The sequence below is a fragment of the Saccopteryx leptura genome, chromosome 5 (genome assembly GCF_036850995.1).
Source record: "Saccopteryx leptura isolate mSacLep1 chromosome 5, mSacLep1_pri_phased_curated, whole genome shotgun sequence".
Taxonomy (NCBI): Eukaryota; Metazoa; Chordata; class Mammalia; order Chiroptera; family Emballonuridae; genus Saccopteryx; species Saccopteryx leptura.
The window spans coordinates 26,811,904-26,835,749 of NC_089507.1; the positions used below are offsets into that span (position 1 = coordinate 26,811,904).

Genomic DNA, 23,846 nt, shown 5'->3' on the forward strand with positions numbered 1-23,846 from the left:
CCACTGAGGGCCCCTCTTCACCAGCCTAGGTCTTGAACGCTGGAGATGAGGAACCATGAGAAGAATGGCAGCTGTCACTTTGTGCTTCTGCCCCCTGCTTGTCCTGATTCAAGCACTATCTATACACTTCACATCTGAAAAAAACCCCACAATGCCCAGAGAAATGGAGAGATTTGCGCAGGGTCACATAGCCAGTCCGTAGTGGAGCGAACACCCAAACTCAGGCGTTTCTGAGTTCTCCAGGACTCTCCCTGCTTCCCAGGGTGCCGACGAGCTTGCCCAGAGCCCCGCGGGGCCCCTGGCCAGCAACAGCGTTTGCCCCCAACATCTGCTGGTGACGGAACAGCGTCAGGCGATGTAAGAAGTCCCGCTCCTAGTTCCAGGGGTGGCTCCACTTGGAAACTAAATCTCTTGCAGAGTAAAAATTCCATTCCTTGTACAGATAACTTAGCTGGTTAAATATCAAGCTCTGTAAGGCTCTATTTACTAATAGATCCATGGCATGCGGTTCCCTCGGGGCTTTAATGTACTGGAATATGCCAGTAAAAAAAAGTCACCATTTACGAGCTGCTGTTGAGTGGGGGCTGGGTGAAAAAGGTGAAGGGATGAAAGAGCGCAATTTGGCAGTCAGAAAATAGTTATATAAAGTACAGCATAGGGAATCTAGTCAATAATATTGTAGTAACTATGTACGGTGCCAGGTGGATTCTTGAAATACTTGGGGGGACCGTTTTGTAAAGTATGTGATTGTCTAACCGCTGTGCTGTACACCTGAAACTAATACAAAATACCAGTAATATCAAATGTAAACTATAATTGAAAAATAAAATTAAAAACATTAAAAAAAGAAAAGAACCTCTAGACCAGCACCATCCAATACAACTTTTGTGCAGTCAGGAAATGTCCTGGATCTATACTATCCCGTACGGTAGCCACTAGCCACATGTGGCTTTGGGCATTTGCAATCGAGCTGGCTGGTGTAATGAAGGAACTGAACTTTTAACATGTTTAGTTTTATTTTTTTTGTTGTATTTTTTTTTTTTTTTGTATTTTTCTGAAGCTGGAAACGGGGAGAGACAGTCAGACAGACTCCCGCATGCGCCCGACCGGGATCCACCCGGCACACCCACCAGGGGCGACGCTCTGCCCACCAGGGGGCGATGCTCTGCCCCTCTGGGGCCTCGCTCTGCCGCGACCAGAGCCACTCTAGCGCCTGGGGCAGAGGCCAAGGAGCCATCCCCAGCGCCCCGATCATCTGTGCTCCAATGGAGCCTTGGCTGCAGGAGGGGAAGAGAGAGACAGAGAGGAAGGAGGGGGTGTGGAGAAGCAAATGGGCGCTTCTCCTGTGTGCCCTGGCCGGGAATTGAACCCGGGTCCCCGGCACGCCAGGCCGACGCTCTACCGCTGAGCCAACCAGCCAGGGCTCATGTTTAGTTTTAAATAATTTAAATTTATATAACCACTTGTGGCTATTTGGCTAGTAGGTAACATACCGGACTGTGCAGCCCTAGACTCTTCTGAAAGGTTGATTGCTGGTACCCACATTTTCATAATACTTTGCCTGTAAGCTCAATTATATCACTGGCTCATTGTTATTTGTTTCTGTTTTGCCTACCTCCCTCGGCTGTAGGCTTTATATGTCTTACTCATCCTGTTATGATCACTTGTGAGCACATGGCCTGGCCCACAGCACTAGAAATTGAATAATTAATGTAGGTTAAATAAATGGATGTGAGTCAGCATTTTCAAAAGCATTATTGTTTTTGCTTTCTTTTTTTTTTTCTCATAGTTTCTTTTTTTTAACTTTTAATTTTACCTATTTATTTTAGATTTTATTTATTCATTTTAGAGAGAGGGGAGAGAGAGAGAAGGGAGGAGGAGCAGAAAGCATCAACTCCCATATGTGCCTTGACCAGGCCAGCCCAGGGTTTCGAACCGGCGACCTCAGTGTTCCAGGTCTATGCTTTACCCACTGCGCCAGCACGGGTCAGGCCTATTGTTTTTGCTTTCTGTCATCTAGTTTACCTTTCTCAGAACTTTGCTCTTCTGACTAGATTGATCTTCAAATGAATCACTTCACACTGATCACTTGTGAGCACATTTCTCATTTCTTTCTTCAAAGGACATCACTTTTTAGCTGATTGTTTTGGTTATTTGCCTCTAAATATCATTTCTCTGAATGACGGCTTCTATTACCACCTCTTGATTGTATTTTCAGTTTTAGGCATCATCTTCTCCTACAGAAGCTGATTCAGTTTCTATCCCCTGCCCCACCACACACAAAGAATGTCCCCCTTCCTTACTGAACACCCACTTCCAGTATTTTTTTTTCAATTATAAGAGCAAGTTTATTTAGAAAGTGACAGAAGTTATAGAAGTGAGCCAGCCAGGCTACATGGGCTCAGGAAACAAGTAATAGAAGCAAAAGAAGGACCCCTGGAGCTCAGGAGAGGGAAGGCAAAGGCAATGCACCTGGAGGAGGGGGGGGAGTGCCTCCAGTTTCAGGTAGATGAATGTATTTATTATAACGTGTACATGCTACGCACAGGTAAAACAGGTAGAGAATTATATTTCTGTCCTTACAGAGCTTTTTCTGTGGCGGTCACGAATAGCTTTTTTTTTTTTCATTTGTTCAGTATTCTGCATACTTACCACTGATTTGACCCCCCAGTTCTTTCCCTGTCATATAAATGTTTCTCTTTAAGACACTTCAGTTATTCTACCAGTTTCATCTCTTTAAAAATAAACTTCGAAGGCCCTGGCCAGTTGCTCAGTGGATAGAGCATCAGCCTGGTGTATATGGACATCCTGAGTTCGATCCCCAGTCAGGGTACACATGAGAAGCAACAATCTGCTTCTCTCCCCCCCTCTCCCCCTTCTCTCCCTTTTCCCCTCCTGCAGCCAGTAGCTCTATTGGTTTGAGCTTCTGTCCTGGGCACTGAGGATAGTTCCGTTTGTCCAAGCACATCAGCCTCAGGTGCTAAAAATAGCTCAGTTGATTCAAGCATCAGGGGATCCCAGTCAGGGGCTCATGTGCAGTGTCTTACTATCTCTCCTCCTCTCACTTAAAATAAGAAAAAGGAAGAAAAAAAAACCTTAGAAACTACAAAAATAATAATAATAAACCCCCAAGAAAGAACCGTCCAGAGTCTTCTTACCTTCTCCAGTCTGCACGAGTTGTCCTTTCACTGTGCACACTGCTGGCATTCTGAGATCTCTGGTCACAGTCATCTTGGGACACTGGTATATCTCTCGTGGTTAACGCTCAATTTCCTGTAGTCCCTGCTGTCCCTTTCTGGTTGTTACTTCTTCCAGTAGCCTCCTTCCCATAAGGGGAAGGTATAGGGATGGTAAATGTTTTATATCTGAAAATAGCTTTAACCTACCCTCTCCCTTCATTGGTAGTTTGGCCAGGTTTAGATTTTGTGCGTGTGTGTGTTTCTTTAAGAAGTTCAAGACCATTCTGATTCCCAGCTCTTTGTATGTAATCTGGGTTTCTGTATTTTTTTTAAATTGAGTGAATCTTTTTTATATTATTAAAAAAATGTAATTAATCTTATTGGAGTGACACTAGTTGACATCAGGTTTTGGTTTTGTTTTGTTTTTTCTGGAGGCTTGTAAGATCTCCACTTTTCTCCAGAGGTAACAAGGGGCCCCTTTTTTCATTTGTTCAGTATTTTGTATACTCACAACTGAAATGTCTCAATGATGTATCTTGGCATTGAGTCCATTTTTATACGTTTTATCACTTGGTGAGGGCTTTTGTCTGAAAACATATCCTCCCATTTTGTGGAATTTTCTCAAATTATTTTATTGAGAAAGTTCTTCCCATCTTTTGTTTGTTCTCTCTTTATAGAATTGCTATTATACGGATATTGGACCTCCTGGGAGGTCCTGCAATGTTTTGTCTTTTTTATTTGATTTTCTACATCTTTATTCCCTTTGTTACTTTATGTGAGATTTCCTCACCTTTTTATTCTAGATTCTCTATTTAAATATTCATCTTTGCTGTCTTGTTTTGTTTTGTTTAATTTTTTTTTATTTATTGACTTCAGCAAGAGAGGGAGGGGGGGGAGAGAAAGAGAGAGAGGGAGAGAGAGAGGGAGGGAGAGAGAGACAGGAACATCAACCTGTTCCTGTACGTGCCCTGACTAGAGATTGAACCAGCAACCTCTGCTCTTTGGACAGTGCTCTAAACAATTGAGCTATCCAGCCAGAGCTTTGCTGTCTTGTTTTAATTTCCAAGAGATTTTTTGTTGTTGTTCTCTAATTTAATAGCCTTTGGTTCTTTTTGGATGCAGGTGACATGGTGAAGATTATTATTGTCAATTGCTTTGCTTTTGTTTGTTTTTTTCCTCCCTACTTTTTGTTTCAAGAGTTCTGTTGTTGTTCTTGTTTATTGGTTGGTTGGTTTCCATCTCTTTCCTGTTAAAGTCTTTACTCAGGTGTGTGGAGGACAATGAGAGGGAGGTTGCCAGCATTCCCAGATTGAAGGGGGCCAGGGTTGGGAGGGCAAGCTAGGGTCTCGGCATTTCATAGTCACGCATGCACTTCACCACCTGGCTTGGGGCTCGGAGCCCTCGCCCTCTGCTCTGTGTTGTCTACCGTGGTCCTGGCCCAGAACCCCTGTTTTACTCTTTCTAGACACCATACTTACATTCTTCTGTTGGGACAAAGAGTGGAAACCACTCCAAAGCTGGAGTCCCGAAAGGGATTTAGGAACCTAACTGCTTCTTAAACACCTTCCAAATGATCCTGATTTTAGTCCTCCCCTGTTCACCCCTACCTTCGTAATGCCTTTAAGAATTCTGTGGTCTATATTGAGCTAGTTCTTGATTATCTACGCAGCTGACTTACCAGGTCAGTTACTTCACATTCATGGACTTTCGGTTTTATCCCCTCTTTTGCTCTCTCTGTAAGTTTATGCCCCTCTATTCTTCTCATGGAAGGTGGCTGGATACATTTGCTCCGTCTGCCACCTTTCTCTTGTCATCTCCGCACCGACCACGTCAGCTCAGTAGGCTAACTGGAATTCGGGATCTTGCAAACACTGCACATGGTTCTCCTTCCAGCTTCCCTGTTCACGGAACCTCCGTTCTTCCTGCCGGTCAGCCTCCCAGAATAAGAATAACTCTAATCGTTCCTTCTTTTGTCACACAGATTCCTGCTTTCATGGATTTCTGGCATTTCTCTCCTTAAAATTCAGTACATATTAGCAGAAATCCTACTTTGTGTTCCTTTCTGAAGAGACAAAAATGATGAGAGGCAATCATGGGAATCAAGGAACCTTTAGTGTAGTGGCAGGGGGGAGAAAAACTAAGAGGTGATGATGACGATGATGATAATGAAGACGATGATAAAGGGAAACATCATGGCTGACCCTGTTGAGATTGCCATTTGTGCCAACCTCTGTGCTTGATACGCTACTGTGTGCTTGCGCTTAATCCTAACTACTCTCTGAAAAAGGTACTATTATAATATCATTTTATGCATAAGGAAACAGGCAGTGAGGCAACAACATTTTTCCATGACACTATAGATGATAAATCTATAAACCAATGTGCTAAGAGAAACCAGGGATAGTAGAAAGTAATGTTTGACTTGAAAAATCAATGAAAGCTTGAAAAAAATAGATTTCCAAATTTGCTTTTTCCTCTGGATTCGCTTTGAATCCACCACACAGCCGGCCCTTTTCATCTTTCACTTAATTCAAAGTACTTACCCTCGCAAGTCTCTCCGTACCTAACCCTTTCCATCTGCCCAGTTTACTACAGTACTAGCTGCTGAGGCTTTCTGATATACTGCCACCGTTCTGTTATTCCCTGCTCAAGAACTTCCTCCCTTTGCCAGTCGTGTCATGTTTGGTCTGGGCCTATTTTTAAGACCCTCAGTAACCGGCCCACATGGGCCATATCCATCCCCCAAATCCACAAAATGAGTCCCTCCATTCTCTTTTGTCCACCTCATATTCTTTCTTACCCCTTTGCTTTTACTAAAACTGTTCTCTTTGCCTAACTAATTTTTACCCATCTCTTATGGCCCCATTTCTTCACCCTCTTTCCTGGCAGTCAGCCTCATTAGAACTGCTTTTTCTCCCAAACTCCCATGATGCTTAGCACTGAATAGCTGTACCAGTCATTGGGTCCTCAATGTGTACAACCCCATGTAATGTTAAACTAGCTTGACCAACAAATCAGTCATGGCCCTAAAGCACCAGCAAAGCAAGTGTACCAAGAATACTTCCTTTGGAAAGCATTTATTATCTCAAAAAGTCATCCTAAGAAAAAAATGGAATTTCTTTGAAGTGACTTTTTTTTTTCTGGTTTTTGTTTTTGTTTTGATACATGATCTTTCTCATGCTTAGAGCTTATACAATTCTTACTATATCTCTGGATATTATAAGGGTTTTCATCTTAGAAGGTACTTGGGTAAATAGACCATGTCTTAACACTTTTTGTATAATTGTAATCAAGGTAGAAATTCATTTAATATAGGATATTTTTAGTAAAACTTATGCATAATATATTTCTTAAATAAAAACTATAGTATAGGATTAAAATACCATGTTTCATTGAATATTAGATATCATCCATTATAACATATACCATCATCTTATGCTCACACAAAAAAAAGAAAACAGTGCTGCAGATTTAACCACGATGTGCCAGTGATTGTAAGATACATTCCAGTTTTAATGATGTTAAAAGGTAAATGAAGACATGCACATCTTGGATTTGACAAAATATGTACACGGTTATTTTATAGTATTATACATTGGTATTAAGCATTTAAAATGGTCAATGATATTAAGTCAGATTTTTAAAAGACATGAAATGTACCAACTGAAAGTAGTCACTGTGTAAAGAAGTACAACGTGTAGATACACATGATGAAGCCATGACGCTCCCGTGCTAAGAGCTTACAGTCTAGTGGAGGGAATGTGATACAAGTGAAGTACTGTCATCTAAGGCAGAAAGTGAGCAGACCATCCAAGAGGCCCAAAGATCCGACAGAAATGAAAAGAATGGAATAATTACCTTTAGTTGGGATTTTTTTTAAAAAAAATCTTCATAAAGGAACTGGTGTGTAAAATAAGTTTATTTTATTTTATTTTTATTTGTTAAAATTTACTTATTGATTGATTGAGTTATAGAGAGGGGAAGAGATAGAGACAGAGAGAGAGAGAAACATTGATTTGTTGTTTCACATATTCCTACTGTCATTGGTTAATTCTTGTATTTGCCCTGACTGGGGATCAAACTCACAACCTCAGCATGTCGGGACGATGCTCTAATCAACTGAGCTATCTGACTAGAGATGAAATAAGTTTTGAAGGATCAGTAGAATTTTGCAAAATATCAATGGGCATGGTGGCAAGCCAGTGAGGGGTGGGGGGGGATAATATGTGCAAAGGCATAGAAACAGAAAAGTGTAGACGTGTTTAGAAAATAGTGAAAAATCTACAACGGCTGGAAATAGGAACGGCTCAGGGAGTTTCAGAGATGATCTTGGGAGCCCATTGGTGCCATATTGTGAAAGACATCGAATGCTTAGCTGAGTTCACTAAAGACTTGGTAGGCAATACAGAATTACTTAAGGTTTCTTAACAAGGGAGTAGCTTGTAGGATAAGAGCATTTTTCAAATAATTTGTGTATAGAGATAGTGAATTATATATATATATACACATATACAGTACACATATATATGTATATACACATATGTGTGTGTGTGTGTAATATTATTTTTAGAGAGAGAGAGGAGAGAGAGAGAGACAGAAAGGCAAAGGGGTAAGGGGGGAGTAGGAAAGCATCAACTCATAGTTTTCATAAGTGCCTTGACCCGGCAAGCCTGGGGTTTCAAACTGACGACCTCTGCATTCCAGGTCAATGCTTTATCCACTGCACCACCACGGTTCAGGCATAGATAGTGAATTCTAATAATCTCAGAGAAGTTGGGGAAAACTTAAATGTTTGCTTTATTTTCCAATTCAATACATTATTTTCATCATAAGCAAAGCTATTTTCTAAATTATGTATTTCATTGAAATATTGTACATGAAACTTTGATATGTCTCCAAGAAGCAAATGCCTTGAACGTCTTTCTGCTTATGAAACCTTACACATCAGAGAAGAGATGTATTGCCAAGTAATGTTTGTCAACAGTAATAAAGAGCAATTGCTTTTGGCTATTGAACAATTGCAGCATGCCCAGCATGTCATAAACAGCTTACATGATGTGCTATTGAAATCTCACTGCAATCTTATTTTATAGAGGAAACACTGGAATTTGGGTAAATTGTTAATTGAATGATGCATGTCAGAAACTGGGCTGCAAACCAAGGTGAATTGCAAAGAGCTGTCTGCCTGGGCTGCCTGTTCCAGGCTGGGACTCCATTCCCCATATTGCTGCCTAGAGCCTCTCAGGAAACGCTCTCCACAGTCACTTTGTTGGTGCAACTTGGCTGTGACATAGAGGCAACTTGCAGGTGTGAATTTTCAACTTTTTTGTTGTTACAGGGAGAGAAGTTAAACTTCTGGAGGAACCAAGTGGACAATCTCCGCAACAGGTAAGCTATTTTCTTTTCTTTTTTTAATGCTGTGGGGAAAAGTCTGTACTTCCTACTTTCTGTTAAATTTTCTATTATGTGGTCTTTTACTACAGCTTTTATTACCTAAAACATTAGAGTCCGTAGATAGAGTAATCCCGAAGGCCTGTTTTTCTCTGGGGCATTAAAGTCTGAGTAGAGCTCTATTTCTATTTTGCTTTTGTTGTTTGGGGATACAAATTCTAAAACACATGAGATGAGGCATGACCCAAGTGAATCTTCACACTGAAAGATTCTCAGTTACTCTGTCTCCCCAGGCAACTTGGGGTTTCTCCAATAACGACCATCCCTCCCAAATAGTCATCCTCAAAGTATGGTCCCAGGACCAACATCATCAGCTTTGCCTAGAAATTTGTTGGAAATGTAGATTCTTGGACCCCACCCCACACCTGCTCAATCAGATATCTGGGGCTCATGCCAGCCCTCCAGAATATCCCAGTACACTCTCAAGTTTAGCTACCAGGCCCTAGGATTACAGACTTTCTTATATTTCTCTCTGGGTCTTCTTCCCAACTCCTTACCCTTTCCATATTTCACCTGTCGTGGGATGTGGTCTGTTGTATATCTTACTCTAGTAGAACCAGCCTATTCTCCCTACGCTGATCCTGAAAGTAGTGTATGCAGTGTTCTTGCTCCCCTTTGCAAATTCTAGATGGCCAAGCTTTCTCCTTAGTTCAGAAGCTTATCTGCCTTTAAGGTTTATGTCATCTACCTACTCTGTCTTTTCCCGACCTTGTTGCTATCATCTGGGAACTTTCCAGCTATTCTAGATCATTCAATACCATCGGCTCAAAGCCTTTTTGACTCACTGCACTTTTGTTATCATCGCTTACATTCCATTTTCATTCCCTTCCATAACTACATCCTGAGCCACATCATTAACCATGAAATTTAATATACCAGTGTTGAAACACCATCTTTTGGATGTCCAAAATTCTCATACTCAAGAATGCCTGTCACTGGCTTTTTTTATTTAAGCATCATTAGGACCTCTGACGCTCCCTTCTCCCTTTGCCAGACTCTTGGCAGACTGCCGTCCTATCTCCTGTAGACCCCGGCCCATTGCTTCAGACACCCTAGCAGCATCCCATGGTCTTCTACCTCAACCTGGGACCACTGTGATAACCCGCACTGATGGTCCTTTACCCAGATTTCTGGGCACCTCTGGGAGTGGAAGACGTTGCAAGAACTACACGTCCTGGCATCAGTCAGCTTCCCGGTCGCTGTGGGGAGCCAGCCCTTGGCACTGCTCAGCTGGCTCTCAGTGGTGGCCCTTCTCCAGCACACATCGCTCCAAACCCTTGACACTTTGAGCCTTGTCTCCTGGCCCCTATGGCGGACAGCCTTGCCTACCTATCAATAAGGAACTCAAGCCTTACCCCCCCCCCCCCCCCGCGAGGACTCTATCCACGCTTGCCCCGCCCCTTTCCCTCTAGGCCCCAAGGAAGAAGGGAGTATCCCCACTTCCTTCTGAAGGTTCGTGGCTGATCATTTTTTTTCCCCTAGTAACAAGTTATATTCCATGCATCACAAGCAAAACAGGCCATTTGATAAAAAAACAAGGTTTCAAAAATAGATTGACATGTTTGAAAAAATAAGAATCAAGGCGAGGAATTCATCTTCACAGGTGGTCTTGACTTGGTTCCTATATTTTCCCTCACCCCCTCTGTTATCTTCAGTTTCTTTCAATTATCTCTTCTCTCCCCAGCATATAAAATATATTTAGCCCTCCCGCTCCGCAAAACCGTCCTGTAGTCCTGTATCCTCCTACATTACAGCTGCTCCCTGCTTCGTCCCCATTCTGCCCAAGAGCCCCGACACCCCCCTTCGTACGTCCTAGTCCCTCCACAGCCCGCTGCGCCCCGCCACCCACGCCCGTGCTGTCGTTGCTTCTTACCATTAACCTCCTAGTTACTAAAACCAACGTGCACTGTTCTGCCCTTTCCTTCCCTCCGAGGCACTTGGCACATTTTAGGGGCAGACTTCCTCATTTCTCACTCCCTCCTCCCTTCTTGATGAAATGCCTGACTTCCTTCCTCCTTCTCCGAACCCACTTCTCAGACCCCACCTAGCCAGAGCAGGCCTTTGGGGAGGGGCGGTCAGCGGGAGGCTCCGCGTTGCTGCAAAGGCAAGACAGGCCAGCAGCAACAAAATAACCTTCTGGGAGTTGCACTGAGCCCGCGAGGTGAAAGGTAAGACGGGCGTGGTATAATCGCCCTCTCAGCCGGCAAAGGAAAGCTGTCACAGGCTTGGAAAGAACCATAAATTGAAAAGAATTGGAAAGAAACTTAAGTGTAAAGATCTAAGAGAAGGTTAGTGTGGCCAGGGGAGGAAAAGGGAGATGGTGCACTGAGGGTTGTGCGTGCTGCAGGAAGACTCTGTCCTTTATTGTATACGGTTCCTGTTTGTTCTAAGCGAGTCCTCTGCGTTGATTCTCATTAGTCCCTGTAGTATATATTCTATCCAGTCACTTCCAACAATGAGTTAGTGAACAGTGAACCGTCGCTCCCAGGGGAACCGCATGGTTAGGATCCTGCGAGCCTGTGGTCACCATATTTTCCCCAACTGATCAATTCCTAACTTTGTTTTATGTGTGTTTCTGTATAAAGGCACCTTACTTTATATATAGTTAATCCATCAACTCTGAACTCGGGGCTGACAGCTCTGTGACTCGCTCCTGAATGAGTTTTCTCTGTAAAGCACATTGTAGCCCTTCAGAACACTGGCCAGCACTTTAGAACTACGCTTGGGGGCCATTTTAAATAGCAAAATTAGCAACAAACAACATAAACATGAAAAAATACGGCACTAAATAGATCCCAGAAAAGCCACTTGCTCAGAATACGAGAGCTGAAACCAGAAGGGAGTGAGTCGCCCTCTTTGTGCTCAGCCAGAGCGTGTGCATCAGACAACTCAGAGTTATTTGCCGCTTTTTGCATGTCCGTGGATGACCTCATAGGCATTCTGGTTATTGATTTGGGGTTACAAATAAATTTTAGCAAGTAGGTGAAGTCACAAATGCAGAATCCACATATGAAGAGGATCAATTGTACACGCAAAGTGTGTAGATGAACTCTTGGCATATAGGAAGCTGTATGTAAGTTTGATATTTTTATCATCTCTTTCATTATTACACATTGTTAAGTATTCTGAGGGCACTGGACACCTTTGAAAAGTTTTAGGCAGGGGAAGTGATAGGATTCAGATCTGTGTCCTAAAAAGACCATGTGACTTCTGGGTGGAAAGTGTCGTAGAAGACAGGAGTGGATGCAGGTGACAGGAGGGTATTGCAGTAACCCAGGCAGGAAAGAGGCGATAATGCTTTATTTAAAACCGGGCAATGCCAGTGCCCATGGAAAGGGGGAGCCCCAGAGCAGGAGTGTACCCACTGCAGCACCCCTGGACCCCTGGCTGGCACTGCTCTCCCTGGAGTGTGCTCTGGCCCTCCACCAGGACCAGCACCTGCTCACCTTTGCCCACGAGCCTTTCCTAATCCTCTCAGAGTTCCTCGGCAACCCTAAGACATCTCGGTGTAACACTCCATTAGTCATCTCTTTGTGTATCTGTCTCCCTGGCTGGACTGGAAACTCTCTCCGTACCTCTGGAATCAAGTTCAGCACTTGGCCTATAATTATAGATGCTCAAGAAATATTTGTTGCACCAAGGGCTAAGGAGTCCTTTAACAGACAGGCAATATCTCCAGCCTAAAAACTGTCGGCTGCTCTTACGCTCATGGTTCTCAGCTGTAAGAATATTCTTTCACCACTGGGCGCGAGTCACTTTTAGACACTGACTAAAAATGGGTGATGCTCTGATCAAATCCTCCCTGGAACCCCCTGGGAGTCAGGGCATGTCTCTGATTTTGGCAAGTACTCTTATGCAGGAGGTCAGAAAATTCTGGAAGGAACATGAAGCATTTAGGAAAACTTTGTGTCCTGGTAACTAGCAGGATGTCTTGCCTCCCCTCCAGTAGCTGCTTGTAGAACCTTACTTAGTCTTTTTAAGTGCAGAAACTATTTTTGCTATCGTTCAAGGAAACTTTGGGACCCTCATTCTGCACACAGAGGGTCACCTACAAGTATGGGGCAACCTGGTTTTTCTTCTATATTATGCTTCCAGCCTTGAGTCCCTATTTCTTTTTTTTTTTTTAATTTTTTAAATTCATTTTAGAGAGGAGAGAGAAAGGGAGAGAAAGAGACAGAGAGAGAGAAGGGGGGGGGAGGAGCGGGAAGCATCAACTCCCATATGTGCCTTGACCAGACAAACCCAGGGTTTCGAACTGGCGACCTCAGCATTTCCAGGTCGACGCTTTATCCACTGTGCCACCGCAGGTCAGGCTGAGTCCCCATTCCTAACATAAGGTGATTGGGTGTGGTGTTCTCTAAGACTCTTTGTTGTTTGTACACTCTGGAATTCTGGGAATTACCCAGAACTGGTTCATTCCAAGCATCTAACCAAGAGCTATGCTTGGTTTTGAAGCTATCATTATACATAGTCTTATAAGGCTGTATCGTATAAACTTTTCTCCACACCGTCTTCTCCAAAATGTCCTTATCATTTCCAGAACTTAAGTTTTCCTAAATGCTTCATGTTCCTTCCAGAATTTTCTGACCTCCTACATAAGAGTACTTGCCAAAATTAGAGACACGCCGTGAATGGGAGACATGCCCTGACTCCCGTGGGGTTCCAGGGAGGATTTGATCAGAGCATCACCCATTTTTAGCCAGTGTCTAAAAGTGACTCGCACCCAGTGGTTAAAGAATATTCTTACAGCTGAGAACCATGAGCGTAAGAGCAGCCGACAGTTTTTAGGAACTGCCACTTATCAGGCACACTTTGCCAGGCCTATGACATTTAAACCATGTGATCTTCATAGGAACCTTGCACAATTCGATGCTATTCTCTTCTCCACTGAGGAGGGGTTTAGAAGATCGGAAAGGAGTCTAGATTTATCCAGAAGTTCCACTGCACATCAGACAAACTCATTTTGTTAGAAAAAGGGAAGAGAATTGGATGGATGTGACGGAGGGGCTGAAGGCCCTTCCCAGACCACCAGTGACACGCCCTGTGCCCTGCCCTGTGTCAGGCATGCGGCAAGCAGCCACGTGTGCATTAGACAGCACCAGGCTTTGCAGAGTTCAGTAGTGTTGTATGCTATTTGGTAACTTAGCCAGAAAGCCTTGACTAGAATATTACTTGTGTTAATTAAGGCATGGTCTAACCAGGAAGGGGAGCCCCTCCTTTCAGACAGAGGGAAGTTATATAGTCGTTGAGTTATGCAGGTATCAGACGAGCAGGAGACCAAATGAGATAGTGAGGCAACACAAAGATGGTCAAGGCAAGAGGACATCACCACCCCAGAGCAAGACACACAACCAGATGCTGGGGCAGCGGTTGGAACCAGGGTGAGGCACCATGGTCTCACTGGCACCAGAGAGGGTGGGGCTGTTGGGCATTTAGGCTGTGGAGGAGACACAGCCATCATTGTGATGAGCAGGATACTTTCCAAAGCAAAGAGAGCAAGAGGAAAAAATGATGCCCTAGTATCTCCTGTCTTCTCATCTTCCACTGAACTGACCCAGATCAAGGGCAACAGTGCCTCAGCAATATGGCCCCCTGAGAAACTGAGCGAGTGGGGACGGCAGGGGCAGACCCGAGCACAGACAAGCAGCGGACAGCGAGAGTCAGGTCGGTTCCAGCTGCTCCCCAACTAGGAAACATTTCAGCTGTTCAAACTAATCCTGTATTATTACACACTTGGTTTGTTTTAACTCTTCCCTGTTACACCCCCCCCCCCAGAAAAGAATAAAAGACTGAACATAAATCACAGCGTGTTTGAAAGCAAATTCTGAAAAACAACATTTTTAGAAACTTGAGAAGATTGTAAAACTACCAGTTGGGGATGGAATTAGCAGCAGTGACTACAGGTATTAGTCTGGGACCAGAATTATGTTCTGACCAAATGATCATGTTGGCCAACTTGGTTTGGGTCATATCTTTTGTCACCAAGAGAGGCAGGTGTGATGGTAGCTACCTCACTGTCTGCCAATAACTCCCTAAGCCACAGGGATTCCCCACCACCACCACCACCACCTTTAAGTAAAGCTCACTCAGACCAACTGTCAGCACAGCAAAGCAGAGAAGCCTGGTCCACCCTGATTTCTCTACAGCAGTAAAACAGTGGTTCCCCAAGTGTGGTCCCAGATAACCACGCGGGAGCTTATTAGAAATGCCAGTTATTGGCTGCTCCTGAGACCCAGCTGCATTCCTTATGTACCCTGTGCCCGCTACTCCGTGTCCACTAGGACCCCCGCCTTGCGACACACACACACCCCAGCCTTTGTTCAATAAGGAATTGCATGTCGTCTGCTCCAGGTGGGACCCTACTCCCCAGGAATTCCAGTCCAGAAAAGAGGAACAGAGCTTCTCAAATTTCCCCCTAAAACAGTTCCCACCAAGGGTATAGATGGACTGGAGGGGTCTGGTGAGGTGTCTGGAGGGTTGACCACCAGCTAGCGACAGAACTTGACAATTTCTGTAGGCCTTCTTTTTAATTCTAACAACTCGTGTAAATTTAGCCTTTTCAAACACAACTGTGAACTTATTTTAAATAAAAATAATGGGTTTCTTCTTCCAAAACATTCATATTGGGCCATCTTTATTTTGTGACTCATCTTTAGTTCCTAGTTCATGGCCACATACCCTCATCTGGAAGCTGGGGTCCCCAAACCAGCTCACACCCAGGGGAGGAGCTGGACCTTTGCACACGCCACAGGCTCCTCTCTCCCCCAGCCTCTCCCACGGAATTGTCCAGATATACAGGTGGGAGAGAGAAACCTACTGGGGGGCTTGATGAGCAGGCATTGTGTCAAAGGAGGCCTCTGTAGAACCAACCGCAGGAGCCTTTGACTGCACCATGGTCAGGCTAGACCAGTGATCAGCAAACTCATTAGTTAACAGAGCCAAATAGCAACAGTACAATGATTGACATTTCTTTTGAGAGCCAAATTTTTTAAACTATATAGGTAGGTACATTTCTTATCAAGGTATCACCCACACGTGGTATTTTGTGGAAGAGCCACACTCAAGGGGCCAAAAAACCGCATGTGGCTTGCAAGCTGTGGTTTGCCGACCAGGGGAGGCTAGACCAGTGGTCCCCAACCCCTGGGCCACGGACCGGTACCTGTCCATGGGCCATTTGGTACCAGTCCATAGAGAAAGAATAAATAACTTACATTATTTCCGTTTTATTTATATTTAAGTCTGAACGATGTTTTATTTTTAAAAAATGACCAGATTCCCTCTGTTACATCTGTCTAAGACTCACTCTTGACGCTTGTCTCGGTCACGTGATACATTTATCCGTCCCACCCTAAAGGCCAGTCTGTGAAAATATTTTCTGACATTAAACCAGTCTGTGGCCCAAAAAAGGTTGGGGACCACTGGGCTAGACTGCTGAACAGACCTCATGCCCAGCTAGAGCTGGAGGAGTCTGGCTTAGGTGGTGCCACAGCCACCAGGAATTAAAGGTGACACTGTTGTCTGAAATATTTACCACGTCACTCATTCCCTAACTCTGCCACATGGCAAAACAGCTACACTCTTTGTGCCGTAATTCTCCTGTTCCTGAGACCTTTCCCAGCCAAGTCCCTCTTGAAATTAGATTAAATAACCACTCTATACTGCCATCTGGTGATAAATAGATAAAACCACACCTATGAAATTCTGTCGGTGCCCAAATCAAGAGAATCCAGTTCCCTCTTGCGAAAGGTGCTGGATCACAAACTGCTTCTTACTCTGCAATTCAGTGGACTCAGAAAACAGTAGAACCCATAAAGACAGATTACATTAGTGTAATAGGAAAATTATATAATATACATAATTATATAAATGTTATATAATATATAGTTATAGCATCAAGAAATATTAATAATCAAGACAATAGTAACAGTCTAATAATAACCAAATTGTACCACTTTATAGCTTTTATACCCACTTACGTATCCATAAAATACTGGTTTCCACCTAAAAGGGTTATTGTAAAGTTGAAATGAACGAATAACTGAAAGTTCCTAAAACAGCACGCGATGCACAGTAAACACTCAAATGTTAACTGCTTATAATTATTAAGTTCTGGCAGTATGCCAACATTATAGTAAGTGTCTTACATATTCTCATCTCATTTAATTTTCAAAGTGATCCTGACAACTGTCATCAGTCCCACTTTTGCAGATTAGACAACTGATGTTCACAGAGGCTAAGAAATTTGCCATAGAATCCACAGAGCTAATAAGTGGTGAAGGTGGCATTGGGAGCCAAAATTCTAAATTGTACATTTAACCACTCTGCTGAAATCCCAGTGTGGTGTAATGAATCTTCCCAAATATTCATGTAAATTCCCCCCCACCCCACATATCTACCACACACATGCCTGCGCGCACGCGCGCGCGCACACACACACACACACACACACACGTGCGCGGGCTTTAAACTCTCAGGAAGCACCTGGAACGCCCTTCATGGGAACCGCGGGACCTAGCGCTGTCTGTGGTACATTCCAGAAGGTTCACTGGAAGGCTGTGGAGTCATTGAAAACGCCACATAACCACAGGGAGTGTTCATGAAGCATCTGTCTTAAGGACCAGAGTCTAAGTACTACATCAAAAAAGGAAAAAAAAATGCTATCAGTTCCAGAAACGAGGAAAGGGCCATATGAAATGTTTTTAAGATCCATCAACACGATTGTGATATATTAGTATAAGGACCACAGGAAGAAAAAAAGGAGTGACATATCACTGTTGTAAGAAAAGAAAAGAAAGACAAAGAAGTCTCGTCTCCACATTAGCCACAGACGTCAAGGGTCCTGTGACCCTAACAGCAGCAAACCCAGGGCCCAGGACCGCTGGCTCCCCGGGTCCATGCAGTGGAAGCGCTTAGACGCGCAGTGCACAGCGCCTCGGGCAGCGGCGCCCACCCTGGGGGAGGCCATCGGGCAGCACTTTAAATGGTACCATTTGAGCGGCGCCCAGGGCAGCCTTTCACTGAGAAACACCGATTTCAGCCCTGACGTTTCATCCTCAGAGACCGATTCCTTTTGCTCCCAGAGACATAATTTTGACGTGTTCCTTTTTAAAATGTATCTATATTGAAATATGCCCAGAGGGCCACGGGTCGCCCACTGCAGCCCCGCAGCCTGCAGACCAGACAAGGAGGGCCCGCAGACACAGCTCCGCCTCTCAGGGCCCCCTGATCTGAGCCCTGAGCCCTGAGCCCTCCAGGGACACTGTGGTGACCCACACTCCCTCCCTCCTGTCTCGAGGCCCCCGGGTATGGGGCTGCAGTTCCTCCTGGCCAGTGGCGAGCACACGGCCCCCAGGGAGCGGCAGGCCTGATGGGAGGCGAGGAGAACTGGGTCCCGGGGGCGGGACACGGGAGGGGTTTTCTGTCAGTCGGGGTCACGGGTGGGTGTGAGTGTGGACTTGCGAACCAAACACCCCTCCACAGCGGTGCGCTGGGGCAGCTGGCAGACAGCTGAGCGGGCTCCCCCACCTGTGACAGCATCCGGGAGTGCCTGCCTGGGGCGCAGCTCAGGGTCAAGGAGGGGACTGTGCACCGAGCTGAGGAGCTCCCTCTGCTGGTTCACTGGGGAGTGCTAGATCCCGGGCCAGCTCTGATGTCGGGGACCCATTCTGCAGATGGAGAAGCTGAGGAATTGAACAGCGTTCCCAGGGCCCGCGACGAGCCGTTGCCCAGACCGGACTTCTTACACCCGGCACAGCCTGGCCGGCGCGCCCACCCAAGCACCACGTGGCCTTGTCAGTTTAGGGCACAACACTCCCTCAGATGGTTGGGACTGGCATTTCAACAGCTGTTTCTCCCAACATATTCCACAAAATACAAGTTTCATTGGTTGTTAATAGTCGCTTATGGAAAAAAGAAAAAATTTCGTAGTCAAATAATTTTGGAAAGTACTGTATTAAACAAAGAGAAACAGTTACTTTTTATAACTGTGAGTGTGTTCATCTTGACTCTGCCGTTCCGGAACCTGTTCGACCAGGGAGCCCTTTCTGTTTGGGTAGGGGATCCAAAACACAACTGTGCAAGCAAATATCCCCTCACACCCGGTTCTGGGTGGGCTGACACCTCGAACTCAGCGCAGCGGCTTGGAGCAGGCATAAAGGGCACTGTTTGATGGTGCTGGTCATGAAGGTCTGCATAGAGTCTTCAAGTTTTCCACAATCAATGAAGCTCGGCCTCTTGAGGAGAAAAGAAAACACGCCAGAAGAATTTGTCCCGGGTCGTTTCCAAAGCCTGCCCAGAAAGGGTGACGTGGCTCTGCTGAGGAATTAGATGGGCAGTCAGGACCCACCTTCTTGTCCTTCTCCAGCGGTGGATTCAGTACCACCTGCTGGGTGGGGCAGGTGATCTGGACTCTCCTTTGCAAAGCCACGGTAGTTCTTTCCATTCACCCCTCTAGAGTCTGGGACTTCAGTAGCCAGAAGCAACTCACGAAATATTTGTCGACTTCACCTGCTGACCAGGTTATGCGAAATCCTGACTGTTTGCTATAAACATGGGCAAGGTGGTTTTCCAAAACGGAGATGCAATTTAAATGTTTAATTTGATTTTGTTTCTCTTCCAAGCACTTCAACTTCGAAAAACTCAAACCACTTCCCAGCAGCTGCTTTAAAAGCTCATTGAACAGAACCCCTGAAGCAGATCATTCTTGACCTTGGAATTGCACACGGGAGGTCTTGCTGTTTCCCAAGTGGGGAGGGAGGAACCAAAGCCCCTCCCATCTCTCTCAGCCCTTGCACTTGGCCTTTTATTTTGGACCACGGGATGGATGGTGTGAGATTTGATCGTGGACAGCGGTAGACCCTCTATGGCAGGGGTCTCAAACTCAACTCAGCATGTGGGCCGCAGAGCAAGATCACAGCCATTCGGCGGGCCGCACTAGGTCTACAAAAGGCAACTGTTACGCAACACTTTTCTCACTGCAGTTGAAAACAAAAAAAAATCAGTACAACAAGCACAATTGTACATGCAGTTTACTCAGTGTCACAAAACGACCAGAAACTGTAGTTCGCATCACAACTGCTGTTAACTAAGCTAATATCTAGCTAGGATGCTAGAGAAATGAAAAATACAAGTAGGCCCCTAGGCTTACTTAATTTTATCCAAAATATTTTGAACTTCGTGGATTAGTCTGCGGGTTGCACAAAATTGTTCTGCTCTATGGGAATAATAACTTCCCCAATCTCACATGCGTCACTCATTCATCGGCACCTATCCCTCAGTCATTCCTTCATTTGAGTAACAGTATGAGGTGCTCCCTGTGAGCTGCCCATGGGCTGGGCTAGGCGTTGCCTGTGAGGAATGTGTGTTTGGTAGGGCAGGCAGACAGCTGACCAACACCATAGCACTAGAGGGTAGTCCCTCTTTAAGATGCAGCAGCCGAGGACAGCATCTATACTTGTGCCTTCAGAGTTCTGGCCTTCGGACCGCCTATTGAGCACAGGTCTTCAGTAAAGACTCAGAATGACAGCTAAATTCAGAAAGGTCAGTGGGATTTTGATAAGTTTCTACAGGCTTTTTTTTAGAAAGTGAGAGGAGCGGTAGGTGGAGAGGAGCAAGAAACATCAACTCGTAACAGTTGCTTCTTGTATGTGCCGTGACGGAGCAAGCCCGGGGTTTCGATCCGGCAACCTCAGCGTGGCTGTCCAGTTGAGCTGCTAGATCTCATCCAGATGGATGCTTTATCCCCTGCGCCACCACAGGTCAGGCCCTTTTAATTTTGACATTATTTTAGACTTATAGAAAAGTCGCAAGAAAAACACAAAGAGCCTCTAGATGCCTTAAATTTGAGTATGTGTCTTTTAAAAATAACATTTAATATTTCATAGCCTAGTCAAGTGTAATGGAAATCACCATTATAAGTCTGGGAAAGAAAGCGTATATATCTAAAAGCTGAATAATTTCAAGCAGGCTGACAGGGTTTTGTTATTACTTTTTCATTTGAAATGTTTTAGCTACTGTCTTAGTTCTGTTTGAGTTTTATTTTTAACTGTAGTGTTTATGGTTTATATAAAATTTTATCATAAAATGATTTAAATAAAAAAATAATCCCCATGTACCCTCTATTCTCTTTCCCTTTCATTACATACACACACACACACACACACACACACACACACACACACACTTTTTTTTTCCTGAATCATTTAGAACAAGGACATTTTCTTACATAGCCCCCAGGACAATGATTAAAATCAGAAAATGAGTCTTGATTTAATAGTATTACCTAACTCCAAAGCCTGCCCTTTCCCACTGGGAGGAGCCTTTCCCTCTGTTCCCCTGACTTCCTGATGAATATTCAGTCAGTTTCTCTGCCTGGTGAGCAAACCCCAGGCTCTCCCTTGTCTTGGCCCTTCTTCCAAGCTCCACCCTTCTCCCCCTTATGAAACAGGATTTTCCAACAAGGAGATTGACTGGTAACCAACAGGACATTACCAGGTCCATCTTCAAATGCAGAACTGTTTTAACTTCAACACCAAACACAGGACAGAGTCAACCCCCAACACAGGACTCGGGAGCGGGCAGGCGCCAGCTGAGAGGGACACACCACCCTTATGGTATTTGCTTTTCCCCTGTGTAAACGAGATGATGGTTGTGAAGGATTTGCCCTTTGCTTCTCTGTTGCTTTTTTTTTTATACTCCAAAGAGAAAGCACATTTTGACTCTGCTCAGTAACACAGGGCACCTGCACCTGATTTTTCTCACCTTTAAGCTAGCTGTCGTCAAAGTGAGGGGGGCAGAGGAAGCAGATGGGCTTCCCCTTTTGAGCTCAGTCTTACTCCCATTTCCTTGGATCACGCAGGACAAGGAGTACTTCCTTTCTGCACCCAGATATGGGAGAACGCCACCTTAAAAGCAAGATGGAGATGGGGGAGTGAGATGAAAAAGAAATAAACTGAATTTGATATTAGAAATCATCATATAAGGAAGAATAATTATAGCTGTGGCAGGCGGGCATTGGCTGTACATACATCAGTCCCCACCCTTTTCACCAGCCGCCACACAACCTTGGACGCTAGAGCCCAGAGCCGGTCTCATTGAGAGAAGGAATGTTGCTGGGGAAGGAGACCACCGGGTGAGGTGAGCGAGGGTGGAACCTCTGAGCAGGCAGAGGCTGTGTCTACCGAGCTCGCTCGGAAGAGGCGCAGAGCACAGCCCTCAGATAAGAGCAAGGTCGGTAGGAAACCCCCTGCGGTGTGCCCTACGAGGAAGCAGTGGGTGAAGAAGCCAAAACTGGAAACTTGATCCTGAAAGGGGACAGATGTCAAAACATCCTTCACAATGACATGGCTTTGAAGAAAAATACAGATCCTGTGGTTTTCCTGGGGGAGCCGGGAGGGGACTCTACAAGCCACAAATAGTGTGTAAATTCTGTAAGAATACAGGGCATGGTGGCTGTCCAGTCGGGCTTAGAGCTCAGCAGTCATTGCATCTCGGTGTGTGCTGCTCCTGTGGCCACAGCCATGGCAGCAGAGGGTGGGGACAGGCCCAGCCTGGCCAGGGTTCCCCAACGTTGACCTCAGTCGGCCTCTGTGCTGCTGGGACCACCAGGTGTCACTCAAGACATGCCTCTCTTTCTTCCGTCCTTTTTTTCAGAAGAAAACCTTCCCCATGTACAACTCTTGAACTCACCATCCTAAAGTTGGCCTACCTGATATTTTTCAAGGATTAATATTTTATGATTGCTTCAATGACATTATTATCACCCACAGTCTGCCCTCTCTCAAACACTTAAAAGCCTTTTGATTTTTTTTTTTTGACCCCCTATCCTCCTGGCTAATTTTGTTTAATAAGTCTGAGATAAACAAGGTACTGCAAACATGGAAGGGGCAGGATTTTAGAGCAGGGTGTGGAGGGGAAGAGGGGCACATGGTAGTTTTTATTCTATTTATCCAGCTGACGTATGAATTATTGGCAGAAAGTGGACATAAATGGGAAGCAGCAGCTGGAAACAGAACCCTGGGCTTTGGAAATGGGGTAATTTAACTGTGGGTGCTTTGGAGAAGGGAGAGGTTGTACGTACGTATTGCTGGCTAAGCCCCCGGTGATTTCTGTCTGTGAGTCTTGTGTTGCACTTGTTTCAGTTGGTGCCACAGTTGGTAGAAATACAGTGGTACCTTGAGATACGAATTTAATTCGTTCTGTAACCCAGCTCGTCAGTCAACTCGTATATCAAACTGCCGATACTGGACCCATGCGCCAACGCGCCAACTAGTAGCAGCTTCCCAAATCACGACTCGTATCTCGGAATTTCACTCGGATCTCGAACAAAAATATGGACTGTGTCGCAGCTCATATCTTAAAAAATTTGTATGTTGGTCTGTTCATATCTCAAGGTACCACTGTATACCGTTTGGCCCTTAGGCCAGAAACAAGTGTTCCTTGTTTGTGTGTGTGCCCTGGCAACTAGACTGCACCTTTCTTTGGGGCAAGGCTGGCTGCCATCTTAAGTACTCTGTAGCCCAACAGAGCGGAGTAGTAAGGATATGCTTAATATAAATATTAACTTGTATAATCCCCAGCCACACCATGTACTAGGTATATCTTTATCCCCATTTACAGATGAAATAGCTAAGGCCCAAAGTCACACAGCCAGTGAGAGGCAGGACTGGGCTCTGAGGTAGATATTCCAGACAAATCTCCCCATCTTAAATCTGTAATCACATCTGCAAAGATGTTTGTTTGTTTGTTTGTTTGTTTGTTTGTTTTTGGTCATATGAGGTGCCATTCACAACTTCCAGAGATTAGGATGTAGATATTTTTTTGGGGGGGGGTATTTTTCAGTCCTCTGTCATCAACCAACCAGCCTATAGTTCTTAGAAAAAAACTGTCACTTTCTCCATGGCTTGGGAAGGCAGCATCCTGGGAAATTCACCCATGACTAAAAGGAGGACGGAAGAGAACAGGGGAGGCAGCGACCCAGCGGCAGTGCCTGCTCTCTCTGTTCTGAGCGCATGCGTCTTGTGGAGACCAAGGGACAGGGGCTTGTTCTGTTAACTGCTTGTCTTTTTAAAGGTCATACATATTAGAAATGGAGAATGACTTAAAGGTTCTTCCACACCCATTTTTAGGATTTTCAAAAGAAAAGAACAGAACAATGTGGTTGATTCCACAGGAAAAGAAGGTTTTATTCAGAGGGCAATTTTCAGGGGGAAAAATGCA

General features: G+C 44.9%; 1 protein-coding gene across 2 annotated transcripts in view; it reads left to right on the forward strand.

The window, feature by feature from the left end:
• Positions 1–23,846, forward strand: part of C5H4orf19 (chromosome 5 C4orf19 homolog) — a 93,898-nt gene that overhangs the window by 66,634 nt on the left and 3,418 nt on the right. The window contains exon 2 of one of the 2 annotated variants that reach the window (XM_066387694.1): positions 8,518–8,567. The gene's annotated coding sequence lies outside the window, so the exon portion shown is untranslated. The remainder of the gene's footprint in view (positions 1–8,517; positions 8,568–23,846) is intronic. The other variant, XM_066387695.1, reaches the window with a different exon arrangement.